Consider the following 27,639-nt stretch of genomic DNA (forward strand, 5'->3'; position numbering starts at 1 on the left):
AGACAATCATTAAGTGAGCCAGTCTCTTACCCTTTTCCAGCTTTTGTAGTCCCTTCTGTAAGCTTAGATTTTTCTCCCAGTTGTTAAAGCATTGAGTGTCACTTCTTGTATCCACATGGGTGTTAAGTTTATAGAATTTGGACTCAAGTTAGGGAGGAAATACTCATAAGATTTTATTAGGATCCAAGTTAACCTTGAGGTTTACTGCATATACTTGTTTGATGATTCTAATAAAGGTTGTCATAAAGACAATAATTATACTTTAGTTGATAAATACTTATTGACAGAATATCTCTTGGCCCTTTGTATACAATGTTTCTTCTAAAAAATTATCAAGGGGTTACAGTAATGTTGATTGATGCTGTTAGAAGATATTAAGTGATAGGTCTTCCTTACTTTTTTGTAATTAGTTGAGTAGATAGTGTGTTTGAGGGAAGTCAAGTAGGAAGTAGGAGAGGAGGGCGTCTAAACCTAAATAATATTTGGTAAGAACATTTATGGTGTCTTCTTTAGGGCTTTCTACTAGAGCTAAATGTCTAGGTCTAAACACAAGAGAACTATTCAGTACTTTTAGTTTAATATGTATAGTTGCTCCTAACTTACGGATATGTGTATACATGTACTTAGCCCCCTATTCCCTAACCTGTATCTGGGATCTGTAACTTTGCTAGAGAAAACACTATATGAAGTAAAGCTAAATAATAGCTTGTGTTAAGAAAGGTCTTACCAGATTATTGGAGTTAAAAGGTTGAAATCTCTGGCTTGGCTTTTTCTGGGTACAATCTGAATCAAAAAGGCAGTTGTGAGATAACATACATAGATTTAGTTGAGGTCAGCAGAAACCATATAAATAGGTAAGGGATCAAGTGAAAAGACATCAAGAAATGTAAGCAAGAGTTCCAGAGGTTCCGGGACTGGGAGAAATGAAAATTATAAGGATAAGTGGAGAGATTCCTTACAGTCTTAAAGTTTTAAGAAGAGTAATAATTATTACAACCAAGTTACTTAAGAGCTTGGATTACTTTGAAAGTTCCATGGCAAGGATTTACTATACAATACTTGATTTCACTATTACTTATGTCATTTAATTCTACCTACTAACAACTGGAAAAAAAAATGCTCCGAGTCATTTATTGTCAGGGAAATGCAAATAAAAACAACAATGAGATAGCACTTCACTTGCCTGAGAATGTCATACTTCAGAAAGGATAGCCAAAACAAATGCTGAATAAATTATAGGGGCAAAAGAACCCTTCTGCACTGCTGGTGGGAATGCCAATTGGTCCTGTAGAGAGCAGTCTGGAGAACTCTATATCATAAGGAGTCAAACATACCCATTGAAAGAGATCTGTGTATACTTATGTTCATAGAAGCACAATTTGTGATCGCCAAAATCTGGAAGCAGCCCATGTGTCCAAAAACAGATGAGTGGCTCAGGAAGTGGTGGTAGATATACAGAATGAAATACTACTCAGCTATTAAGAATAATGAATTCACCTGTTTCACCTTATCTTGGATAGGGTTTAAGGAAACATCTTCAGTGAAGTAAGCCAGAAAGAGAAGTGTGAGTATAGGATGATCTCACTCATAGACAGAAGTTGAGAAATAAGAACAGAAAGGGAAGCATGAAGCAGAACTTGAACTGGGTTTGGAGTATGGCACCAATGTAAAAGAGTATGTGTGTGTGTGTGTGTGTGTTTAGATTCTCAGGGTCATCATAGGGAGTGGGGGTGGAGACACATGCCTTTGGTGGTAGAAACAGAGTTTAAATATACTTCTGTTAACTTGTAATCTTATAAATTCAATAGGTCAGGGGATAAAAATAGATCAGATATGTCTCAAGTATGTTAATTGCCTAGATTTCCCTTCTAAGTATATATTCCTTTAGTAAAAATTTAATGTTTTAAATTTGAAAGCAGTTTGAATTCTGACACTGAGCCTAAATCATTAGAGCATTTCTAAAATTAATTTTCCCCAAATATTGAGTTAGGTACAACCTTATACCAGATAGATCAGAATCATCTGGTCCTGTCAGTAAAGGAATATTTTAGAAGCCCCTTCTCCTAGGTGAGCATAGACTCACTCTCTCACCTTAACCCTAGCTCAGTTTATACTTTTTAAAATTTCTGTTCTTAATTTTCCACTTATTTATGAATTATTTCATCTGTTTTATTTTTTTTATTTAAGAAAGGATTAATTAACAAAACCATAGGGTAGGAGGGGTACAACTCCACACAATTCCCACCACCCAATCTCCATATCCCACCCCCTCCCCTGATAGCTTTCCCATTCTCTATCCCTCTGGGAGCATGGACCTAGGGTCATTGTGGGTTGCAGAAGGTAGGAGGTCTGGCTTCTGTAATTGCTTCCCCACTGAACATGGGCGTTGACTGGTCGGTCCATACTCCCAGTCTGCCTCTCTCTTTCCCTAGTAGGGTGGGTCTCTGGGGAAGCTGAGCTCCAGGACACATTGGTGGGGTCTTCAATCCAGGGAAGCCTGGCCAGCATCCTGATGGCATCTGGAACCTGGTGACTGAAAAGAGAGTTAACATACGAAGCCAAACAAATTGTTGGGCAATCATAGACCCAAAGCTTGGAATAGTGGAGAGGAAGTGTTAGGGAGGTACTCACTGCAAACTCTAGTGTACTTCTGCTTTCAGGTATATATTTTGCAGTAGTTTATGGATGCTTGTGAACATATGCTCTCTCTCACAGAACCTGGCCTATATCTAGGTTTTGGGACTTTGTTAGAAAGTGAACCACCTGAGATGGAATTAGAGTATACTATGAAAGGAAAGGTCTCACCTGAGTAATGAAGCTGAAGGGTTGTCATTCCACACGTGAAGTCTCTGGACACAGTCTGAGGTGAAGCATGTTGAGGTGGCAATCGTTGTGTTGGTTAGGTTGTGATCGGCGGATGCAATATTATTTGATATGGATTGAGAGAGGCATACGGGAAAGTGGACCCTATCCAAGGGTTCCAGGACTGGGGGAAGTAGGGGCTCTATAGTGGAGATGTGAGGTTCCTGCTGTCTTAGGGTTCAAAAAGACAATCGATAGTTAATGTTATCACCACATTATTTGGTAATTGGGTTAACTTTGAAAAGTCCTTTTGTTAGGGTTTGCTATACAGTACCCAGTATCTTGTATATAGCTGTGCAATTGGATGCTTCTGATCTACTTGGTCTAGGCTTTTGAGAGAGTCCGCATATCAAATACACAGCCTATACATTAAAAAGATTCAGTTTGTGTTTTGAAAAACTTTGAGACATACAATTGATTTTCCCCCTCTCATATTAATTAACTAGTTATTTATATGTCTACATTTTGCTAGGAGTGTACATAAACACCATTCCCACCACCCAAAGACTGTGACCCATCCCTCCCACCCACTCCCACCCCCCACTGGCCCAGGAAGCTGCATGTCTACCCCTCACCACAGGGTTTTTACTTTGGTGCCCTACTAACAATTTGGTCAGGTCCTGCTTTTAGTTTCCCTTTCAGATCTTCTTACTCAACTTCTGTTGAGGAGTGGGATCATCCCATACTCATCTTTATCTTTCTGACTTAGCTCACTTAACATTATTCCTTCTAGCTCTGTCCGAGATGGGTCAGAGAAGGTGGGTTCATTGTTCTTGATAGCTGCATAGTATTCCATTGTGTATATATACCACAGCTTTCTCAGACACTCATCTGTTGTTGGGCACCTGGGTTGCTTCTGGGTTTTAGCTATTATGAATTGTGCTGCTATGAACATAGGAGTACACACCTCTTTTTAGTTGGGTGTTATGGAGTCCTTGGGGTATAACCCCAGGAGAGGAATTACTGGATCATATGGGAGGTCCATGTCTAGCCTTCTGAGATTTTTCCAGACTGCTCTCCACAGAGGCTGTACCAATTTACATTCCCACCAGCAATGTAAAAGGGTTCCTCTGTCCCCACAACCTCTCCAGCATTTGTTGCTGTTGTCCTTTTTGATGTATGCCATTCTTACCCTGAACACGCCTGATCTCATCTGCTTTATCTTTCTAACCCACAATCCTACAGCTTTATATATATATCATACTGTTGAATGACAGAATAATAAATAAGTAAGCAATAAATTCCTGCAGGATGGGGTGAAGTTTGAATATTCTTACATTATCTTTCTTGTTATATAACTCAATGATTTTAAATTTTATAATAACTGTATTATATAGTTTTCGTTAAAGGAGAATCTTGCTGCTGGGACCTGATTCTATTTAAAGCAATCTCAAAAAACCCAACACTGCTCACTGATTTTTTCACCCATAATCTCTAGCTTGCTTAGTAAAAAATAATAGGCAAAATTTATTGAAGACATATCACATACCAGATAAAATTCTTAGTGTTTATTTATTTACAGACACACACACACTCATACACACATACACACTCAGGAAGTTCCCCTCCTTTATTTGCAAATAAAAATATAGAAGACTTAAAGATGATGAGGGGAAAGACATTAAAGATTGGTAAAGGAAATGGCAAGGTTATCATATGAGAAAGAAATGTTATATCAATTTTATAACAAACTGAGGTATAGAGAATTACACAGATTTTCTCTAGGTGATACAACTTATTAATAGAGCTGGACTTTGAACCCCATTAAATTTGTTCTAATTATGGAATCCACTTTTGCTTTGGTTACTTCTGGGGCCTCATTGCTCTGATCCAGATTTTCAGATAGAGACTGAGACTGAAAAATACAGGAAGTGACGACATTGATGTTTCTTCCAGAGTAGTGGGGGTCAGATTAGAATCTGAATTGTGCACATGTGAAAGCAGGCACACTGTCCATGTGAGCTATCTTTCCACTCCTGGGGATCCACATTAAATACAAGAAAGAGAGAGGGGAGAGAGAGAGAGACAGAGACAGAGACACTGACTATAGTGCCACCCTATCATTTGAAGAGCCAGTGATCAAACCCAGGGCTTATGCATGTAAGGGTAACACTCTCTTTGCTGAGTTACTTCACCAAACAAACAAACAAACAAAAAAAACACATTCTTAACCTCTCCATTAAGGTATAGTAAAGAAATTTAAATTATTGATAGATTTTTTTCTTCAATGTGTGCCTACAGTGATAATATAAAAGAGGTTCTAGGCCAGCAAAATAGTCTACTTGGGCAATATGGTTTTTTTTTTTTTTTGCTATGTGCATCGACTCAGATTCAAAATGGTCCCAACACACTGGAGTAATCTTTACTTTTGTAGCCCACTCTCCCACCCTCCACAGCCACAGCCACAGCCCATCCTCCCATCCAAGTCGTCTTTAAAAAAAAATCAGCCCTAGTCATAAAGTAGTTCTGTAGTCAAATGAAACTATCTTTGTCTATCAGAGTTTTAGTAAAAATGTGTAATATAAATATAACCTAAGTATTAATAATCATCATTATGTTACACTATACAAAACTGGTAATATACAACAATTGCAAACTTATAAAGATATGTTATGACTTAACAGAATGTGTAAGTAAATATGTAAGTAATAAATTTTATTACTTAGTGAAATAAAATTATTTTATAAGATGTTTATAATAAACTATATGACAAATTTATATTTTCTAAACATAAAGATATAGGAAGACATTACCATCTTTTCTAGGTTAATTATTATGGGAAATTGCCATTTCCTAATACAAATAAACCCTTACCAAACAAAGAATACGAAACTAGAGCATCAATGAAAATTTTACCAGCTCCCTTTCAATTTATAGTTTGAAGAGAGCTTTAGGGCACAAAATCTCTAGCTATATTATGTATTCCTCCCAATTCCATCATAAATGATGTAGGGATTTCTCTTAAGTAGATATTTGCATATATTTTCCATCTTTGGACTAATATTTTTCACTAACAATTAAGATCACAGGATAAAAATACTCCTCTAATGCTTCTTTAGTGTACAGAGCAGAAGTAGTGTACAAACAAAAATCTGTAAAAAACAAAATGTCTAGAGGCAAAGCCAAAACTAAGTACAAACATTATATGAATCCTCTAGTTTCTTCATACTCACCCCTGGTTTTCTTTTGACTTTCTCAGCCTCTATAATTAGGACATTTTATTCATAAAATATTTATTACCAGGTCTTATGATCAAGCACAAACTGAAATCTGACTGTGACATACATATCAACTGTATCAATTAATATTATATTCCAGATCTCTAAGCATGATAAGACAAAATTTTAAACCTTGTTGAAAACTCAGATATAAATCCCATTTTTCATCCTATTTTCAATAAAGAAAGAAATGTAAACCAATGAAGGCATTAATAATATTTTGGCAAATAAGTATTTAACTATCTTTCCTGTATTAAGAGTAAGCCAATATAATCTTATTTGACATCTTCCAGTCTTTACGAATTTTTTGGTAATATTTGCTATTGATTTATAATTAAGGAGTAACCGGTATGGTTATTCTTGATCCAAAGAACATATTTTTTTTCTGTATGTTCCACTGTGATCAGGTAGCCAATATGTTCTCTTTTTCTCTCATTGGTTTACACAGTGGAGAATATCATAGCATGAAGGGGTGGTACTGACCTACTTTTGATACTCCCTTCTGTGATGTTTTATATGAATGCAGAGCTGATCATTCTCATCTGCATGACACAACTCCTAAAAGCAGTTGACACAGTAGTGCCATGTATTTGATAACTATTCATAAGAATGGTAGTTAATTTCTTTAGGAGTTTAATTTAAGCCTTTCTACAGTTTCTAAAAGTAAGCAGGAGAATGAATAGAACAGAGTGTTCTCATTTTTGCAGAAATAGAATAGCAAACTATGTATCAAGAGAGAAATTAGACTGAACATTCTTTTAAAAGATTCACATGAGAAATAGCAAAAGGAAAATAACAATTTTATCATTTAGTGTATTGGTGGCTTTTCTCCTAATAGAGACATTTACACTTTACATGTAACTAATGATCACACACACAAAAATCTAAATAAACTCTTATTTTGGCAAAACATAAATAATGTATATCTTATATTCTCAGAATCTATATAACAATATTTTTTCATAAAATTTCAAACTGGAGAAATGTAACTAGCCATTTACTATTTATCTTTTAATATATTACTTTTTCTGTACCTATGTCCACCAGTATAAAATAGTTACTAAATACGCACTCTTTGAATTGTCTGTGACTTAAGTATATAATTTCTTCTTCTTCTAGCGTTTGCCCTTCTTCCGTAGCCAGTCAACAGCGTCAGGTTGAGCCTGATGTAAAGTTTCGAGACCTCCTTTGAATCTGGAGAGGTGTCAGTCGTTGACTATGTGGGTCATAGTCTGTCTGTAGCCGCAGGGGCAGTTCGGGTCGTCTCTGGCTCCCCAGCGATGGAGCATAGTGGCGCACCGGCCATGGCCTGTTCGATAGCGATTGAGGAGGGCCCAATCATAACATGCTAGGTCAAAGCCGGGTTGACGCTTGCAGGGGTCTGTGATGAGGTGTTTGTTCTTTACCTCAGCTGACTGCCAGCTCTCTATATAATAAGAAGCACCAACAAAATCTCATAGAAGTGGTAATTGGCAAAATTTTAATAAGATATTATCAATAAAGAATTTCAAATATTTTGTAAGCTTTGGTAGTTTAGAAAATGAAATTGCTAATAACAGGGATGAAATAGTGGATGAAAACATTTTTAAGAGAAAATGAGACATTCATTATCAAAAGTCTCATTTTTAGGTAAGTCAAAATTGTGTCATTCTATAGCGATCAGTAAATGTTTAAAATATGATAAATATTCACAGTCATGTTATAGGTGATTTTGTACAGATCTTAAAATTTCTGAACCAAGATGGCATTTTAATCTCTAGAAGGGACCTTAAATATCAGAAAGTCCAACTTTTTTCATTGGGTGTGTCTAACTTGGAGTCTAACATTCATATCTATAGAAATACCTCCATTCATCATTCTAGATAGCATAGGAATTTAATGAAATGTAAGCTAACTATAAGCAGTGGATCTAGTGACTGACTCACTGGATTTCCAACTCAATGTTCCATTATTTTCAGTGAGAGCCATAAAAATAATAAGCAATAATAAGCTTAAAAACTAAGTAGCATACTTAATTTAGATATTTATGTAAATTTATTGTGTTCTTTTAAAGGTAAACTATAAAAGATAAATATTATAAAAGTGAAATAGTTAATAATAACAAATCAAATTATCAAGTTCTTTTTTGAAATAAGACCTCTGTGATAGATGAGTTTAATTACTATGATTTGAAGATTAATTTACAGTCCAAGATTTGAAGATTAATTTACAGTCATTAACATAGTCTTTTGTTGTCAGCAAACACAAGAAATGAAGAGTTTAATCAATTATAAGGACATATATTAACTTAACTATTAAAATGATTCCATTATGGAAAGGTCTTAACCATCTTCTATTTTGTTTTCAGGTTGTACTGTTAAAGGGGGAAAACATGAATAGATCAGCTCTCATGCACTATTGATTTTGGGGAATTTTCTAGGGGAGATTAGAAATGAGAATTTGGTTTTGGGAAGGAATTGAAAATACTGGACCAAATGAATAGCTCTGCTCCATCTTAGGGAGAATTATAAAATACATTTATTTCTCAAAGAACTTTTCATTATTACTCTGGCTGGTTGTCCTATTTACCATAATTAAACCCAGTTAATGATAGATTATTTTATCATTATATGTGCATATATAATACTTTATACTTACATATTTTTCTTTTAAAAATAATTTATATTGTTGAGGAAACCTTGGTTTACAAGATTATGAATGTTTAGCAAGTACAAATTTTTGTCTCCTTAAAATGTATTATCATACCTCACCTTCCAATAATGCATAAATATCTCTCTACCAATGTCCAGTGGACCCCATCCATCCTTGCAATTCATTCCCCATCCCTTTTACTCCTTGGTAACAATCTGTCAGTTCTGCTATGAAAACTAAACACTTGTATTAATTTGTCTTGTCCTGTTCTCATTCTTTATTTCTTTATTTCCTCCATATGGAAGAGAGCGATCAATACCTTCCATTCATATAAGTCTCTTTAGTATTTCTTGTAGTGCTGGTGCAGTGGTAGTGATTTCCTTTAATTATTGTTACTGTTGTTTGTCAAAAATTCTTTGTAAATACCTAGCCAGATAGAGTATTCTTGAATGGAGATCATTGCCATTCAAAACTTTGAAGATGCCCTGCCAATGCCAATCCTAATCCTTTTTAGCTTTTATTGTTTCTATTGAGAGATCAATTGGTAGTCTTATGGGAGTTCTCTTCTAGGGAATTCTTTGCTTTTCTCTAGTTCATTTTAATATGACCTCTTTATTTACATGTTAATTATTTACATGTTAATTATTAAGTGCCTTTGTGAAACTGTGTTTGAGTCCTCCTCCCCCTCCCATCCCTTAGAGCTTCACTGAGCTAATAATCTATTTGCTTTTTCAGTTTGGGGAAGTTTCAGCTAATATTTCTTTAGATAAGAATTTTATCTTTTCCTTTCATTTCTGTCGATATGTGATGTGATTTTGTTCCTCTGGATATTATCATATAGCTGCCTTACATTGTTTTCCTTCCCTCTCAATCTCTCTCTCTCTCTCTCCTTAGTTATTTTTTTCTTGTTGCTGATTTTTCTTGGGTATTTTTCCCTTTCATATATTTTTTCTCACCACTCCATCTTTTGTCTTTCCATAGTTTTTTTAAAGCTCAGTGACTGTACTCTTTTTATCTTTAATTCGTTATGACTGATTTCTAATTTCACACTTTCTTTGACTTTATTGGTTTCCCTCTACTTAACAATTTATTTTGGTGAGTATCTTTATCCTTGCACCACAGCTTTATAACCTTCTTTAGGAAATCTGTGTAACTCTGCTGAATTTGAATTTCTTTTTTTTTTTTTCAGTGAACATACAAATACATGTGTTTTCTTTTTTTTTTTTTTAAATTTTTTATTTAAGAAAGGATTAGTGAACAAAAACATAAGGTAGGAGGGGTACAACTCCACACAATTCCCACCACCCAATCTCCATAACCCACCCCCTCCCATGATAGCTTTCCCATTCTCTAGCCCTCTGGGAGCATGGACCCAGGGTCATTGAGGGTTGCAGAAAGTAGAAGGTCTGGCTTCTGTAATTGCTTCCCTGCTGAACATGGGCGTTGACTGGTCGGTCCATACTCCCAGTCTGCCTCTCTCTTTCCCTAGTAAGGTGTGTCTCTGGGGAAGCTGAGCTCCAGGACACATTGGTGGGGTCTTCAATCCAGGAAAGCCTGGCCAGCATCCTGGTGGCATCTGGAACCTGGCGATTGAAAAGAGAGTTAACATACGAAGCCAAACAATTTGTTGAGCAATCATGGACCCAAAGCTTGGAATAGTGGAGAGGAAGTGTTAGGGAGGTACTCACTGCAAACTCTAGTGTACTTCTGCTTTCAGGTATATATTTTGCAGTAGTTTATGGATACGTGTGTACATAAGCTCTCTCTCACAGAAACTGGTGTATATCTAGGTTGTTAGAAAGTGAACTACCTGAGATGAAATTAGAGTGTACTATAAAAGGAAAGGTCTTACCCGAGTAATGAAGCTGAAGGGTTGTTATTCCACACGTGAAGTCTCTGGACACAGTCTGAGGTGAAGCATGTTGAGGTGGCAATCGTTGCGTTGGTTAGGTTGTGATCGGCGGATTGAATTTCTTTTTAAGGCTACTATCTTGGTCCAACTATTCTTATGTCTTTCCATTACAGTTGTCCTTTGTGATGGCCAGGTCTAGAGAGTTGTGTGTGAATGGACCTAGGTAGTGACCACCAATCTATAGTCACCACTACCTAACTATAGCTCTGTATTTGTGCCAGACCAAAGATTGTCTACACATAGATGGAAAAATAGACTTTGACATACTGTTTTTTATTAACTGAACCCTTCTTCCAGCTCCACTCCTAGGACCTGCTGGTATGGCAACTAAATTTCAATGTGTCTATTTCAAAACTTCCTAGGTCATTTCGAAGGCTGCTGCTGCTGCAACCTCATAAAATTCTTACTTTTTATTTTCTGTTTTCAACTGTTGTAAATAATAGGTACAAAATTATAATATCAGTAAGATTAAGGTGCAAGAATTTTGGCTCGGTCTATTCCCTGCTAAGCTAATTCTATTGTACTTCTGTATATTTTGGCCAAAATTTAAATCTGGGTCTCACACATGCAAGGTATACACCTTACCTGATAATCTATCTCTAAAATACTTCTCAAACATTCTGTAGTTCAAATATTCTGTAATTCAAAAGTTCTGTAGTTCTCTTCCTAGTTATAATTCACTGTTGCATGGAGTAGTGGCTATATTTGGTGAGTATGCCTATATCTTCACTGACTGAATTCTGAGGTTTTGTCCCTAACTGTGGTAGCTTGTCTAAGATCTAATCCTGTTTTTTAGCTGAGTTTTCATGTATTCTGTGACTATACTATTGTTACAAAAGTGAAGGAAAACAGACTCTTTATAATCTTTCATTTTGGCTGTAGCACCACTCTAAGCATTAGATTTTTAAGCATTATTATTTATTTGTTGTTACATATCATAACAATGTAGAGTATATCACATTGGCCAAGGTAGATTTTTTAAATTAACAACTTTTCACTTTCCATAGTTAGCCTGAAATTACTCTTGATAGGTAGTAATTCATGAAAAATATTTGAGTAGATGAATGTAGATAGTGACCATTCAGCAAAATTTCACCAAAATTATATTATCCATACAGACAGGAACTTTTTAATTTTCATATATGTTTCCCTAACAGTATCCAGAGGAGAGATTTATGCATGCCAGAATTTTAGCAAATGTTTGCTGAAAGAATAAATCAAAGCATACATGAATGAATATGTTAATTAACCATACTGTCACCGCCTAGTGGAAAGTCTCCTAATCTAAATTCTCTGCTCTTTTGCACATCTATTTAATTAATCCTTATATAATAATATGGCAAAATCAATTTATTGCATTGAACAGTTTTCCACACCAACTTTAGTGTATGTAGGATATAAATATCAGAGATATTTATTTGTTAGTTTGAGAGAAGAATCAATTGATTCATCAACCCACTAATATCTATAAATGCAAAATTATAGATTTTACAAGTCAGAGATTTGGGAGAACAAAAAGAATGTTTCAGATGAATATGGCAATTTACAAAAGGCTAAAGAATAGAAATTAAAATAAACTATTTTGTCAACCCAAAGTAAAATCATGTGTAATTTTATTTCCATATTAGTACTTGAGGATTTTTAACTAATACTTTGTGTGTATATTAAAATCAAATTATTAAAAAACTTTAAAAAATTAATTTTATTTATTTATTGGACAGAGACAACCAGAAATTGAGAGGGAAAGGAGTGATAAAAAGGGAGAGAGATAGAGATACACTTGCAACAATGCTTCACTATTCACAAAGCTTTCTCCCTGCAGGTGGGAACTGGGGGTTCAAACCCAGGTCCTTGCACATTGTATGCAACATGTGAGCTCAATCAGGTATGCCACCACCCAGCCCCACCTCAAAATCTTCATTAATTCTGTGTGCATATATGTTCATCATGTGATTTTTTTAAATGCATCTAAAATAACAATAGGGGAAGAAATGTTTTTCCTGGACTCTCTTTGTGTCCTGGCCTGGGTCTAAAAATTAGACTGAGACAGGTGAATTAATGTAAGAAAAGCACTCAAATATATGTCTTCTGTAACACATACAAACAACCTTTAGAAATAAGTGAAAATAGGAGAAATTGTCAAATCTAAGTGTTTTATGCTAATTTTTGATGAAAAGTTGTAAAAGCTTGGAGAAGATATGAGTTAAGTACAGTGAGGGAGTAAGGGAATGGCAAAGTTGATGAGTTCAAATTCCACTTTTTCTTTCTTTGTCAAAGTAGGTTTTTTTTTTTTTTCTTATGTAATGACTTTGTATTTTCCATGGTTAGTGATTGAATGACCTAAAATAACTCTTTGGCATACAATGATTCATGAAGAGTATTTGAATGGATGAATAGAATGATCAAGTGAATGTAAGGGTTTTCCTTTCATCCTAGAAAAGAAAGAGTTCCTCTCATATGAGCTTTATGTCTTGCTTCATTGGAAGTCCAGAAAGTCGTTCCTACTTGATTAATTTCTCAAATTTATTTAGCCTAAAATATTCTCTCGGTCAAAGTGCTCCTTTTGCACTATCATGTTCTGAACAGTATCAGGAATTAGGAGAATATTGCTTCTCGGCCTTTTGGCTAAGATCAAGTGTAGGAATTAGGAGAATATATGGGTTTTACCTTTCCCAATTTTTCTGGGAAAATTGCTTCCAAGAGTGGCTGATTATTTTTCATTGACAAAATAAATCAATTTGAGACTAAGTAACAGGAGAATAATAAATAATGGAGAAAAATTATAGACAAAGCATTTGTAGCTGAAATACTATGTACTATGATTATAGAATCTTATAATCAGTTTACTATTACCATGCTTTAAAAATGTCATTAATTCATGACGGGCCTAGACCTCGAATAAATCCCTCTCTCCATTGTTACCAGTCATCTCTCTCAGGAACAACAAAACAGACCTTTTTGTAGGCCCCCATAAGTCCTTGCCCTCAACTTGGATCAACAATAGAGAATGTTCCATCCTCCAAAGGGAGACTGGACAACATACTTTATGCTACACCTGAGGAAGATGGGTCTTGATATTGCGACAGCTTGGAATGTTCCTACTGATGACCACAGAATGTGAGATCAGATCTACAGGGATGCAAAGGTCACATAGGCTCCTAAGCTGAATATGGGCCCTGGATCACATCAAATCGATGGGGTTTACAGTCAATAATATCTATACACCTTTCCCATATTTGGGAGTTGCTCTCTTCCCTGATCTAGCTTTCTGGTTCTTTTTCCAGCCATGACATCATCTCTCCAGACAATAACATGGATCCACCTGCATATCAGATTTCAGGCTTAGGGGAAAAAAAAAAAACAAAAAAACTAGTATAGCTACAGGCCCTTTGGAATATAGGCCTACTAGCTATCTATAAAACAGAGGACTCCCCCCCCCCCCCCAACTCTTCATCTGCACTACTCCAGCATTTAGGTTCATGATTAGTCAACAACTTGTTTGGCTTTATGTGTTAACTCTTTTCAGCCACCAGGTTCCATGATGCCAACCAAACTTCCCTTGACAGACAACCCCACCAATGTGTCCTGGATTCATCAGAACCCTGCCCCGCTAGGGAAAGAGAGAGGCATGTCAATGCCATGTTCAGGGGGAAGTAGTTACAGAAGCCAGACCTTCTACCTTCTGCATCCCACAGTGACCTTGAGTCCATACTCCCAGATGGTTAAAGAATAGGAATGCTATTGGGGGATGGGATAGGATACAGAGTTCTGGTGGTTGGAACTGTATGGAGTTGTACCTTTCTTATCCTATGGTTTTGTCAGTGTTTCCTTTTTATAAATACATTAAAATAAAATTAAAAAATTAAAATTTCTAAAAAAGTCATTAATTTTCCCTCATTGTCCTACATAATTAGATAAATCAGTGTGCTGCTTATGCTATATTTTACTAGAAATTTATTATTTTTCTATCACATTTTTCTTTGTTTTTGTATATAATTTGTAAAAAAAAAAGGGGGGGTGTCAAGAGAGCTGGGAGGTAGTGCAGAGGGTTAAGTACACATGGCACAAAGTACAAGGGTCTGCTTAAGGATACACCTGAAGGGGGTCGCTTCACAAGAGGTGAAGCAGGTCTCCAAGTGTCTTTCTCTATTCCTCTCCATCCAACAACAACAACAGCTACGACAAGGAGAACAACTACAACAAGCCCAACAACAAGGGCATCAAAATGGGAAAAATGGCCTCAGGAGCAGTGGATTCGTAGTGCACACCAAACACCAGCAATAACCCTGGAGGCAAAAAAGGGGGGGGGCTTGTATGTTTTTTTTAAAGTTTCCTAGATTTCAGGTTTTGTGATTATCAGAATTAACAATGCTAAAACTGTGCCTGTTTCTTTGATTTAATCAAAATCTTTAAGGAGCAAAAAGAAACTTAAAAAATAGCTAATCGATATGGCATCTTAACTAATGCAGCTTATCCTTTCCTTACATTTAAGTTGAATTTCATAGTGATTTTACTAGTTTTAATAAGAACTATAGCAAATGAAGTTTCAATAAGTGTTAGTGATTTGTTCATGAATAACACATTTCTATTAGTTTCCCACTAGTATTGGTTGCCAGACAAACTTTGCACATTTGACTTGAGACCAATGTTAGTGCCCTGAATAAATCTAATTCTAGCTCAATTTTAAATATGTGATTTTTTGTTGTTGTTATGGTGGTGATGGTAGTGTGCTGTTGCTTATGTTTTTCTCATTTTTTTCCAGCTTTCTCTCATTTGATTCAGTGGAACATCTGTTAGAGATCATTTCTTTGATTTCTCTAATTTTCTTCTCTTTTTTCTTCACTGAAATCAGGAACTTGTGCCTGTATAATTTCACAGGTCCCAGACTACTTTATGTATTTATTTATTTATGTGCATGGAGTTGGGACATTACTTATTTGCTATTTCACTGAGATAAAAAGATACTGAGAGACAAAGACAGAGAGACACCCTAACACTAAATTCTCCTCCAGTGTCATAGTACCTTTCATATGATGCTAATGTTCAAAACTGGGTTATTTGCATGATAAGGCATACATACCAACCAAAGAACTACCTCTGACTCCTCAATTGTTATTTAATTCATATAGGAAAAAAATAGGGCGGAAGGTAATGTTGCATCTGGTAAAGTGTACATGTTAAAGTACACAGGGGCCCAAGTTTAAGCCCCCAGTGCCCACCTGCAAGAGAAAAGTTTCAGGAGTGCTGAACAGAGCTGCCAATGTTTTTTTCTTCTCCCTCTCTACTTCCCCCTTCCCTCTTAACTTTTATCTATCCAAAGCAAATAAATAAATGCAATTATAAAAAGGAACAAATAGGAAAAGGGAGAGACGTGACAGCATCACAGCACTGCCATTTTCCCATATGGTATAGAAATTTGAACCTGGGCTGACTATAAGGCAATATATGTACCTTGCCTAGAAAGATATCCCTTCTAAATTCTCAAAAGGAAACCAGCAGTCTCTGTTGTACTTCTTATTCACTCTGGCTTCTCCAGTGACAGCTAGCTGACTCATTGGCTCAAACTTCACCTTTCCTGGACTATACCTTTATATATAGAGACCATGAGAAACACATTTTACAAAATGTATGGGCTTGAGAATAGGAAAGCTATAATGGGAGGGGGTGGGTTATGGAGATTGGGTGGTGGGAATTGTGTGGAGTTTTACCCCTCCTACCTTATGTTTTTGTTCATTAATCCTTTCTTAAATAAAAATTTTAAAAAAATGTATGGGCTTAAAGTCATAGGGTCATGTTGTAGTATAGATGCTATTACTAGACTTCCGTGTTTGTTTTTTTTTTCTTTGTATCTCTGTAATTTCCTTTTCTTTCTCTCTCCTTCCTTTCTTTCTTTCTTCCTTTCTTTCTTTCTTCACTCATTCATTTATTTTGCCAGCAGTGTTATTACTGAGGCTCTATGCCTAAAGTTCACTACCATTCCCAGTGACACCCCCAACCCTTATCATTGGCTTGGTGTCTGCATTATTAGTCCACTACTTTTGGTAACTTTTTTTCCCGTTTTATCAGATAGGACAGAGAAATTGAGAGAGAATAGGAATACAAGCACCTGCAGACCTGTGAAGAGGATCCCTGTAGGTGAGGGAGCCAGAGGCCAGGGGCTGGGAACAGGATCCTTGAGAGGATCCTTGCACTTAGTGCTATGTGCATTTAACCCCATGTACCACCACCCGACTACCCCCACCCAATGATCCTTTTGTATTGAGGTGGGGGGGTGAGTCCTCATGCTTGGCACTGTGTATGCTCTACCAGTCAGTCACCAAACAGATTCTACCTGAGTTATTTTTAGTAAGTTGAATTTGAAGAGAAAAAAAAGTCATTTTTTAAGAAGAAATAATTTTTTTTTGTTTTGTAGATTGTACTAATGTCTATTATTATACACTTTATCTCCATGTTAAAAAGAAATTCTAGGAAAGAGGTCATATATAAAAACTTTTATAGAATTTGCATTTGGGTACTATTTTCTTTTCATCTTGCCATCCACCTTGTATATATAGAAGGCCAAACTGAAAGCGGTAACAAATCCACTGGAAGGAAAAAAAAAAGGTTAAGAAAACTGATGGTTCAGAAAAACTGGAAGGGAATTTAAATTATCTGATTTGTTCATTTGACAGACAAAGCAACCAAGACCCAGAAGGTTAAAAGTGATAATTGGTCAGTCATGCATTAATTGTTGAATTATAACAATGATAATCCAATTTTTAAAAATCTCACTTGTCCTTTCTCCTTTATCAGATATAATATATAATTCAAATTTTTTTCTCACTTCAAAGAGCATTCCATATGCAGGTAAGATAGATTACTTGGGAAGGAAGGCTCTTGTTTTGTTGTGTGTATGACCCTAGTTCATCCCACTTTGGTGCTGTGGTATCTCACTCTCCTCCCCCACCTTTATTTTCTCTCCTTCTGTCTGAAAAAGTCAACCCAGCGTGGTGAAATATCAGCTATGACAATAAAACATATTTAATATTGACAAGTTTTATCTATACCTCAGAGCCATCACGAGTCCAGATGAGGCGGAGTGTGTTATCCATTTGCAGCATCTACGGAGCATAGTTTGTATGGATCCCAGGGATGAGGCGGAGTGTGTTATCCATTTGCAGCATCTACAGAGGGTAGTTTGTATGGATCCCAGGGACTATTCTCTCTCTCTCTCTCTCTCTCTCTCTCTCTCCCTCTCCCTCCCCTCCCCCCCTCCCCTCTCTCTTCTTCTTCTTCTTCTTCTTCTTCTTCTTCTTCTTCTTCTTCTTCTTCTTCTTCTCTCTCTCTCTGTTTTAGGTGGAATTAAATTTTATTCTTTCATCCCATGAATCATTGGCTCAACTTACTTGAAAAATAATTATTCATTCATTTACTTAATGGGAGAGAGTCATGAAAAGAGGTCAAAGCACCTCTCTAGCATATGTAGTTCTGGGGGGATCAAACTCTAGACCACTTATAAGCAAGTCCAGTACTCTACTACTGAACTAGCCACTACCTCCCCAAATTTATGAACTTTGTAAATGGCAAATATGAATAATTTGTAGTGGTATGTCTGCCTGTAAAAGACACTACAATCAGAATCTTTAGCATTTTAATAATTTCCAATTTATGAATACATTGGATTTGAAGTCTGTTAAAAAATCAAGAGTATTAGAAACTTCTATCAGCAACTTCCTTATCACTAATTTAGCAGCTTCTAATTTAGTATGAAACTGGAGATCATGTAGTTATTTATTCAACAGCCAATTTATAAATAGTCTTGGAAAATTATAGTTTTATTCATGTATTTAAAGCTGGATCACCTGTACATTTTTGCGTGTGCATTAATAAATATACTTGCATCCATAAACATTATGTTAGATTTAGTTTTGTTGTTGTTGATCACAGTATTTTCTATAAGGACTTTTTTAGCTTTAATTTGCTCAACCAGGTGGTAGTGCACCTGATTGAGTGCACATGTTAAAGTGTGCAAGGATCCAGATTCAAGCCCCTTGTCCCCATGTGCATGGGGAAAGTTTCACAAGTGGTGAAGCAGTACTGCAGGTGTCTTTCTGTCTCTTTCCCTGTCTATATCTCCCTTCCTCTCCATTTCTGGCTGTCTCTTTCAAATAAACAAATATAATAAAAAGTAGAAAAAACTTAGTTTATTTATTTTTATTACTGGTTTAATAAATGATTTACAATGTTACAAATACCATACAGTTTGCACCACCAGAATTTTGTATCCCATCCCCTCTATAGAAAAGTTCCTGTCCTTTATCCCTCTCTGGAAATATGAATCGACATTCTTTATTGGGTGCACAGAGGTTGAAGGTCTGGCTTCTGTCATTGCTTCTCCACTGGATACGGACATTGGCAGGTTTGTTCATACCCCCAGCCTGTTTCTGTCTTTCCCTAGTGGGGCAGAGCTCTAAAAAGGTGAAACTCCAGGACACATTGGCGAGGTCGTCAGCCTAGTGAAGACAGGGTGGTATTATAATAGCATCTGCAACTTGATGGCTGAAAGGCACTAAGATATAAAGTGGGAAAATTGTTTAATAAATAGGAAACAAAATAGAGCAGATTAAGGGTCTTTGGGTGGGAAGAAGCTAGGAAGTCTATTTGCGGTATGTTCCAAGGGTCCTATGGATTTACTAATTTTTGCTTGAGCTTGATTGTTGCCATGTAGGTGGGCTAAGGGAGATGGTGTCAGAGTTGAGAAGAGGGCTAGAAAGCTAAATTAGGGCAAAGAGTAGCTCCCAAACTCAAATAAAATGTATAAGTAAAATGAACTGTTTACTCTCTTCAATTTGACCCAGAGGCCATATATATTCATATTTAGCACAGGAGCCTGTATACCCTCTGAGTTTCTGTCAGCCTGAGCTTGCAGTCCATGGTCAAAGCTGAGAACATTCTAGACTACTTTCATTTCAGGGCCAGTTTTCCTCTAGTGGTAGGGCAGGATGACCCAGCCTCCCTTCAGAATGTGGGGCAGTCCTTACCATTGCTACTTTATAGTGAGGGAATGGACCTGGAGAGGCCCACAAGAGGGTTTATGATGCTATTGCTGATAGATGTCAACAGTGGTGATATAGGGAGGTATGTATTAGAGACCTAGACCCATGATGTCTATGTGGGAATTCAGGAATTCCCTGACTAGAGCCTCAGATGATAAGATGGCCTGCTATTTACCAAAAAGGCTATCATTAAATGAGGCAGCTTTTTGCCTTATCCAATGTTTGTAGTTTTTTTTTTTTTTTAACCTGAAGAGCTTATGCTTTCTCCCAGTTGTTAAATTTTTAAGTGTCATATGTTGTACCCAAATTGGTACTGAGTTTATGGGCTCTGGCATCAAGTTAGAGAGGAGATAGATCTATGGTTTATGTGGGATCTTAGTTAACCTTAGGTTTTACCCCATTTTACTTGTTTGATGATTCTAATAGTTTTCATAAGGACAATCATTGTCTTTTAGTTGATATATACTTTTGCCAGTATATCTTTTGGTCAATCATATATAGTGTTTCTTCGAAAGATTATCAAGGGTTGATATTAATGCTAGATCTTTTTTCTTGCTTTCAGAGCTTATTAAGTCTAGATGTAATTACAAAAGATTATTAAGCACTTTTACTTTGAGGTATATAGCAGTCCCTAACTTACTGGTACATATGTACATGCCACCTGTCCCCTAGGCCCTGGCCTAAACCTAGGGTCTGTAATTTTGTTAGGGAGTGGGCCATTTTAAACGGAACTAGGTAGTTCCATGTGATCACAGTCTCTTAAGACGAAAAATAAAGTAAAGCTTTTGAAGAGTTTTATAACCTCATTCTTTTGTTACTTTAACAATAAATAAAATGACTCTAAATTACTCTGTATTAGAGATAGCTGCATAAATGATAATTATAATTAAAGCTAACAATTGATAAATAATACTTTGTATGCAAAGAAATATGGCTCTGAAGGTAGGATTATTGCTACCTTACATTTCTAAGTACTTAATGAATTGTTTAAGCCTCAGGAGAATTTAACAAAGAACACACAAGTCACCCTGACCACTGAGGCAAATCCTTCCTAGTTTTAAGTTTTAATTGAGTCCCTTATGTGCTATATTTTTAATGTGTTTCTCTTTGCATAAATAGTCAACACTCAGTCACTTGTCTGTTTAATTACAGTTAACATGTTTATAGACAAAATACAAAGCATATAGCAGTAGGTAGTTTGCCTAACTACTGGGAGGCAGGGTGCCTTTCTATGCTTATTAGAAAAACACCTCTGACTGGCTCCAGACTGCCTTCAGACTTGTAGCTAGAAGTTATTTGTTTTGTGTATGGGTAAGACTTAAGGCAAGATGTACGAGAGTCTAAATCCATGGGTGATATAAAGCCATGGGTGATATACTTATATTAGCTTGAGCTAATAACAGTGCACAACCTGAAGTTCTGCAAACTTTCAAGAGCCATATTCTTTAAATGCAATAGATAGCAGCATATGTGAATAATTACTGATGCTAAACCCTACTGCTACACTGAATTCCTAATTTGAGAAATATTTTATAATTGCATCTTTTTTTCAACTGTACAAAAGATCTGATGAATACAATGAGCCATCTGAAACTGCCACTTAGATGACATATAATAATCCAAATAGAGTTCAAGAATACTCTCTAACAACATTTTCTTTACTTCACACTACTCAGAAAATAGTAACTACCACCCATTCATGTTTTTCTACTTCTCTATAAATATTAGAAAAATTACTGCATATCAGGAAAACAGAGCATCATTTAATATTGATACTATAAAAATGTTCATGGAAGAGATATTCTATTGAAGGTTTTCTTTCACTTGTTTAGTTTTTAAATGTATTCACTTTGATGCAAATGGTTTTAGTTAATTCATTAACATTACTGAATAATGGACATGTAAATATTCCATAATAGCTATTTAGTTTGGAAACACTGCATGTTTGGTTTAGTTTTGTGATTGTTGCAGGCAGTAAAACTACAATTACTCTGGTAAGTTTCTCTCTATGAATGTGCTTAAGAGATTTTATAGACCAGAGCTATCTGAGGCATGGTGTGGGCTAGTGTCAGTTAATAAATGACTTTGTATGTATGTTGCAGTAAGTATGAAAACTGAGACTAACTGTTGAAATTTCCTTAACCTATTTGATACTGTAACATAGTTTATACATGTGGTTTTACTACGTGTGTGTGTGTGTGTGTGTGTGTGTGTGTGTGTGTGTGTGTGTGTGTGTGACAGCAGCAGAAAGAGAGAGGGGAAGTGAAAGAGACCACAGCACCAAACCTTCCTTGAATGAGGTGGGGGCCAGGCTCAAATCTGTATCACATATATGTGTAAGAATACTTGTTTCCTGGGGCCATGTGGTGGTGAACAGTTGAGCACACAGGATATTTATTATGTACAAGGACCCAAGTTTAAGTCCAGTCTGCTCCTACAAAAGGAGCATTTCATAAGCAGTAAAACAGTGCTACAGATGTTGCTTATCCTTCTCTCTCCCTGTTTCCTTCTTCTCAATTTTTTTTATTTAAAAAAGAATAAATTAACAAATCCATAGCGTAGGAGGGGTACAACTCCACACAATTCCCACCATCCAATCTCCATATACCACCCTCTCCCCTGATAGCTTTCCCATTCTCTATCCCTCTGGGAGCATGGACCCAGGGTCATTGTGGGTTACAGAAGGTGGAAGGTCTGGCTTCTGTGATTGCTTCCCCGCTGAACATGGGCGTTGACTGGTCGGTCCATACTCCCAGTCTGCCTCTCTCTTTCCCGAGTAGGGTGGGTCTCTGGGGAAGCAGAGCTCCAGGACATATTGGTGGGGTCTTCAGTCCAGGGAAGCCTGGCCGGCATCCTGATGGCATCTGAAACCTGATGACTAAAAAGAGAGTTAACATACAAAGCCAAACAAATTGTTGAGCAATCATGGACCCAAAGCTTGGAATAGTGGTGAGGAAGTGTTAGGGGGGTACTCACTGCAAACTCTAGTGTACTTCTGCTTTCAGGTATATATTTTGCAGTAGTTTATGGATACGTGTGAACATAAGCTTTCTCTCACAGAAACTGGTGTATATCTAGGTTTTGGGACTTTGTTAGAAAGTGAACCACCTGGGATGGAATTAGAGAATACTATGAAAGGAAAGGTCTCACCTGAGTAATGAAGCTGAAGGGTTGTCATTCCACATGTGAAGTCTCTGGACACAGTCTGAGGTGAAGCATGTTGAGGTGGCACTCGTGTTGATTAGGTTGTGATCGGCAGATGCAATATTATTTGGTATGGATTGGGAGAGGCATGCGGGAAAGTGGGCCCTATCCAATGGTTCCAGGAATGGGGGAAGTAGAGGCTCTATAGTGGAGATGTGAAGTTCCTGCTGTCTTAGGGTTCAAAAAGACAATGGATAGTTAATATTATCATCACATTATTTGGTAATTGGGTAACTTTGAAAAGTTCTTTTGTTAGGGTTTGCTGTACAGTTCCCAGTATCTTGTATATAGCTGTGCTATTGGTTGCTTCTCTTTCTTCTTAATTTCTTTATCCTATTAAGTAAACAGAAAGGAGAGAAAAGGAAAAGAGAAGAAAATGTAGGGAAAAAAAGGAATCTATGTTTTGTTTTTTATGCTGTATATTCACTGTTGTGTGATTACTTAAATTTATTTTAAAGGAGGAATTATTCATGATTCATTTTTTTTCTCCTTCCTATAGAAAATAGAGGCACTATTTTTGTTCAATTAGTGATGATACTATAAAAATAATTAAGCCTGTATACTTAGTTAAAAATCATGACTTTCCCTCTTCCATGTTATTTCTGTCCAGTATATTTTCCCACTTCACTGTTTGACATTGATATTAATAGTTATTGTTAATGAAGATAAGCACTAGTAACTGCCATGAATCACCTAAATCCTAACAAGACTTTGCCACAGTGTGAGTTTTGTCTTCTTCTGGTGACGATTTCATTCTAAGTGCTTAAGAAGTTTTAGTACTTTAGGAAAAAAATTATGAATGAGATCTGGTAATGATAAACTCTTATATCTGTTTTGACTAAAATACCATATTCATTTTTTGAACAAAGTTTATGTGGAAGTATTTTCTCCTAGTACATGAGAATATTGTTCTACTAATTTTCTGACTTCTATTGGTGCTATTAAGATGTTTATAGTCACTCTGATTATAGCCCTTTGTAGAAAATCTGCCTTTATCTTTAGCTGCTTTTAAATTTAGTGATGTAATGTTGCATATGGCGTATGTCTACTTCTGGACTCCTTTTTACTTAATTGAGATTTATTAGTTTCTCTCAATCTGAAGATCCATGCTTTTCAACTCTAGAAAGCATCTGTATTTTCCCTTTTGTATTTTTCCCTCATTATGTAGAAATCTTTCATTATAATCAAAATTAAGTACATATTAGATGTTCTCATTCATATGGAAGTTTATCTTGTGTCTCTAAGCTACATTATGAGATTTTTTTTCAGTGTTTATCTTATATTAGCTATCATTTCAGCTGGCATCTGGACTAATATGTTATTTAAACTTTCCATTTCCATTTCAACTGTGTTTATGTGTATTCACTCGAGCCTTTCATTGCTCCTGAGGCATTCTTTGACTGAGAATGGGATGGAGGGAGGAAGAGAGAGAGGAAGAGAGAGAGAGAGCAGAGGTAGAGAGAAAATGGAAGAAGACACTGGAGCATCACCTAGTGTCATTGAATTGCCATGTGGTGCTGGGGCTCAAATCCATAGTGCTCATGGCAAGGCACATAACCTACCCAGTGGCCTACCTATCCAGCCCTTGAGTCAAAATTGTATTTATTATTTTATTGCTATAATTTATCTTTAAAATTATAACTGTCTTTCAGAAAGAAATTGTGCTTTTTCACGTGTCAAACTGTTTCTTCTGTAAGGATGTGAAATATATGTTTGATAGTATATATTAAGTTATAAAATAAATTGACATTATTTAGATCTAATTTTGCTGATTGTACTTCTGTAGTTTTAAAAAGTGGACTTTGGTTTTGTTGGGGAAAACTTTACCTCTGGCAATTCTGAGAAATTTTATTTCTAGCTGCCAGATATACTATTATGATAGCTACCAATTCCAATTATTTATATTATTTTGTTATCAATGTCTAATTCTATCTATAGTTGCCAATTTGAACCTGAAATCGATGTGTACCACTGAAGCTCATAATAACTTTGATAAATTATTTATTTATTTATTTATTTATTTATCTATCGAGTCTACCTTTCATCAAAGGACTAATCTGTCTGGAATTCTGAATTTGTGTATCTCCCCTTCTCTAAATTTACATAACCACTAATACTCAGTCCAAATAATCACCAAAATAGGAAATCCTCCCAAGGAAGCCACAATGCCCATATTACTTCTACTGTGGATTTAGCTTTCATCTTACATTTATACTGCTAGTTATTCTTCTTCTTTCTTAGAAGCTCACTTCTTATTTTAAAGATTTTATTTATTTATTAATGAGAAAGATAGGAGGAGAGAAAGAACTAGACATCACTCTGGCACATGTGCTGCTGGGGATCAAACTCAGGACCTCATACTTGAGAGTCCAAAGCCTTATCACTGTGCCACCTCCCAAACCACAGAAGCTCACTTCTAAGACTAAATTAATTTTTGTTTATATATTTTCAGCATTCCTATTATTTTAATGAGGATTTTCAAATTAATATGCCGTGACACTTAAGATGGAAATAAAATTCTGTCCTTGTTATCAGTCCTACAACTTGTGTTCTTCACTCCATATTTCTGTTCCTAAAATCTATTCGCCCTGCAGACAATTTCTTTCTTTATTTTCTGTCTTATCCATTAATTAAGGCAACAGCATCTCTTTATCCTTTATGAAACATTTCCGTATGATCTCACTTCCAAGTGGACTAACTACACAGTGTAGAGTATAGGCTCAGTCATCACCAGAGCAATATTATCAAAAAGAATACATTCTAATAATGACTGTTTAATTGAAATATTAAATCACCTATAGTCTTAGACCAGAGAGAACAGAAGCAACTGTTTGTGTCACTATATAAGTTACAGCTGTAGATAAGTAGCATTAAATGGCATAAATCATGGTAAGATCTTATATGATACAGAAATTCCTACCCATGGGATTTTCAAAATAAACCAAATCCCCTAATAACTTGGTTACAATAATAACTATCTATTGCATTCTTAAACTCCAACACAGCAGGAACCCTCCCCATTCTCTATAAAACCCATATTTCTCCCAGTCCTGGAAACTCTGGGGCATGGCTTATCTTCCTGCACACTTCACTCAATCCATACTATTTGATACTGCATGGGTTGAGCTCTACCAAATCAGTGTAACCAGTACCACCTCGACATGTTCCACTTTGTGTCCAGAGACACCAGGCATGGAATGTCAACCTTTCAGTTCCAGCACTCTGGTGAGACCATTCCTAGCTCACAGGACTCATCAATCTCCTACTGAGGGATGCACTTCTTAAGAAAGCCACAGAACCTAGATATAGACCAGGGCCGATGAGACAGAACACATGTGCACATGTATCCATAAGTTAGGAGAAAATATATACCTTAAAGCAAAAGTGCACAATAGTTTGCAGTGACCCAAAACAGAAAGCAAGTAGAAAGATGTAAAAAACAAACAGAACAAAAACAACATAAAATGATACTTATATACCTTTCCCATATTTGGGAGCTACTCTCTACCCTGATCCATCTTTCTAGTTCTGTTTCCAGCTCTGACACACTCTCCCCAGATAGTACCGCAAGTCCACCTGTATGTTCAGGAAAAAATAATAAAGTCATGCACCCCCTGGAATATAGACTTACTAGCTTTTTCGAAAGTGGAGATCCCAAAACTCATCTGCTATATTCTTGCCTTTAAGAACAGTTTGTTCTGCTTTATCTTAAGTATATAAATATCATTAACTGTGAACCCCATCAATTTTATCTGAGACCTATATTCAGCGCAGGAGCCTGTGTAACCCCTGTATCCCTGTGGTTTGAGCTAGCATTCTGTAGTCATAGGTAGGACCATTCTAGGCTGTACCCATTGCTAGACCCATCTTCCTTGAGTGGTAGAGGACTTTGGTTCAGCTTCCCTTTTGAGAATGGGTCAGTTGCTACCATTGTTGATCCACACTGAGGACAAGGTCCTATAGGGGCTCACATAGGGGACCCCCACCTCTCCTGAGCCCTGACCCACTAGGGAAAATAGGGACAGACTGTGATTATGGATCGACTTGCCAACACTCAGGTTCAGCAGAAAAGCAATTACAGAAGCCAAACATTTCAACTTCTGCTCTCCATAGTGACTCTGGGCCCACGCTTTCAGAAGGATGAAAAATAGGAAAGATTTCAGGGGAGGGGTTGGGATGCAGAACTCTGGTGGTAGAAATTGTGTGGAATTATACCCCTCTTATCCTGTGGTATTGTTGGTATTTTTTATTTTATAAATAAATTAATAAAAATATCAAAAATTTCTACTTAATTTTTAAGTGTCTCAGTAATTGAGATGGGTGTTACTCTTTTTTTAAAATGTACCCAGTATTGTCATGATGAAAAATGTTCAGACTATACTGAAATCTCAGAATATACTCAAATTGTAAAAAAAGTAACTTTTTAACTCCCATTGCTAATGTTGTCTTTCTCTCTAACCTCAAAGATATTTAGTCTGAAAATATTAACTTCAGGCTTTCTTCAATTATTTTTTCAGAGTTGCTGCTGTAATTAATCCCTTTTTAATTTTTTTACTTTTTAAATTAATGAATTAATTAATTTAAAAAAGGAGACATTAACAAAACCATAGGACAAGAGGGGTATAGCTCCACACAATTCCCACCACCAGATCTCCGTATCCCATCCCCTCTCCTGATAGCTTTCTTATTCTTTATCCCTTTAAGTAATGTTCACTCTCTCTAGGGAAACACCCAGTTTGTCATGTGAGCAATGAAGAGCAGGGTGTGTCTTATACAA

At 36.2% G+C, this 27,639-nt stretch overlaps 1 protein-coding gene and 1 pseudogene across 2 annotated transcripts in view; both read left to right on the plus strand.

Moving 5' to 3' along the window:
* KCNH7 (potassium voltage-gated channel subfamily H member 7) overlaps positions 1-27,639 on the plus strand; it is a 618,161-nt gene that overhangs the window by 251,663 nt on the left and 338,859 nt on the right. The window lies entirely within an intron of this gene.
* On the plus strand, positions 13,229-13,366 carry LOC132534470 (U2 spliceosomal RNA; annotated as a pseudogene).

The sequence above is a fragment of the Erinaceus europaeus genome, chromosome 18 (genome assembly GCF_950295315.1).
Source record: "Erinaceus europaeus chromosome 18, mEriEur2.1, whole genome shotgun sequence".
Taxonomy (NCBI): domain Eukaryota; kingdom Metazoa; phylum Chordata; class Mammalia; order Eulipotyphla; family Erinaceidae; genus Erinaceus; species Erinaceus europaeus.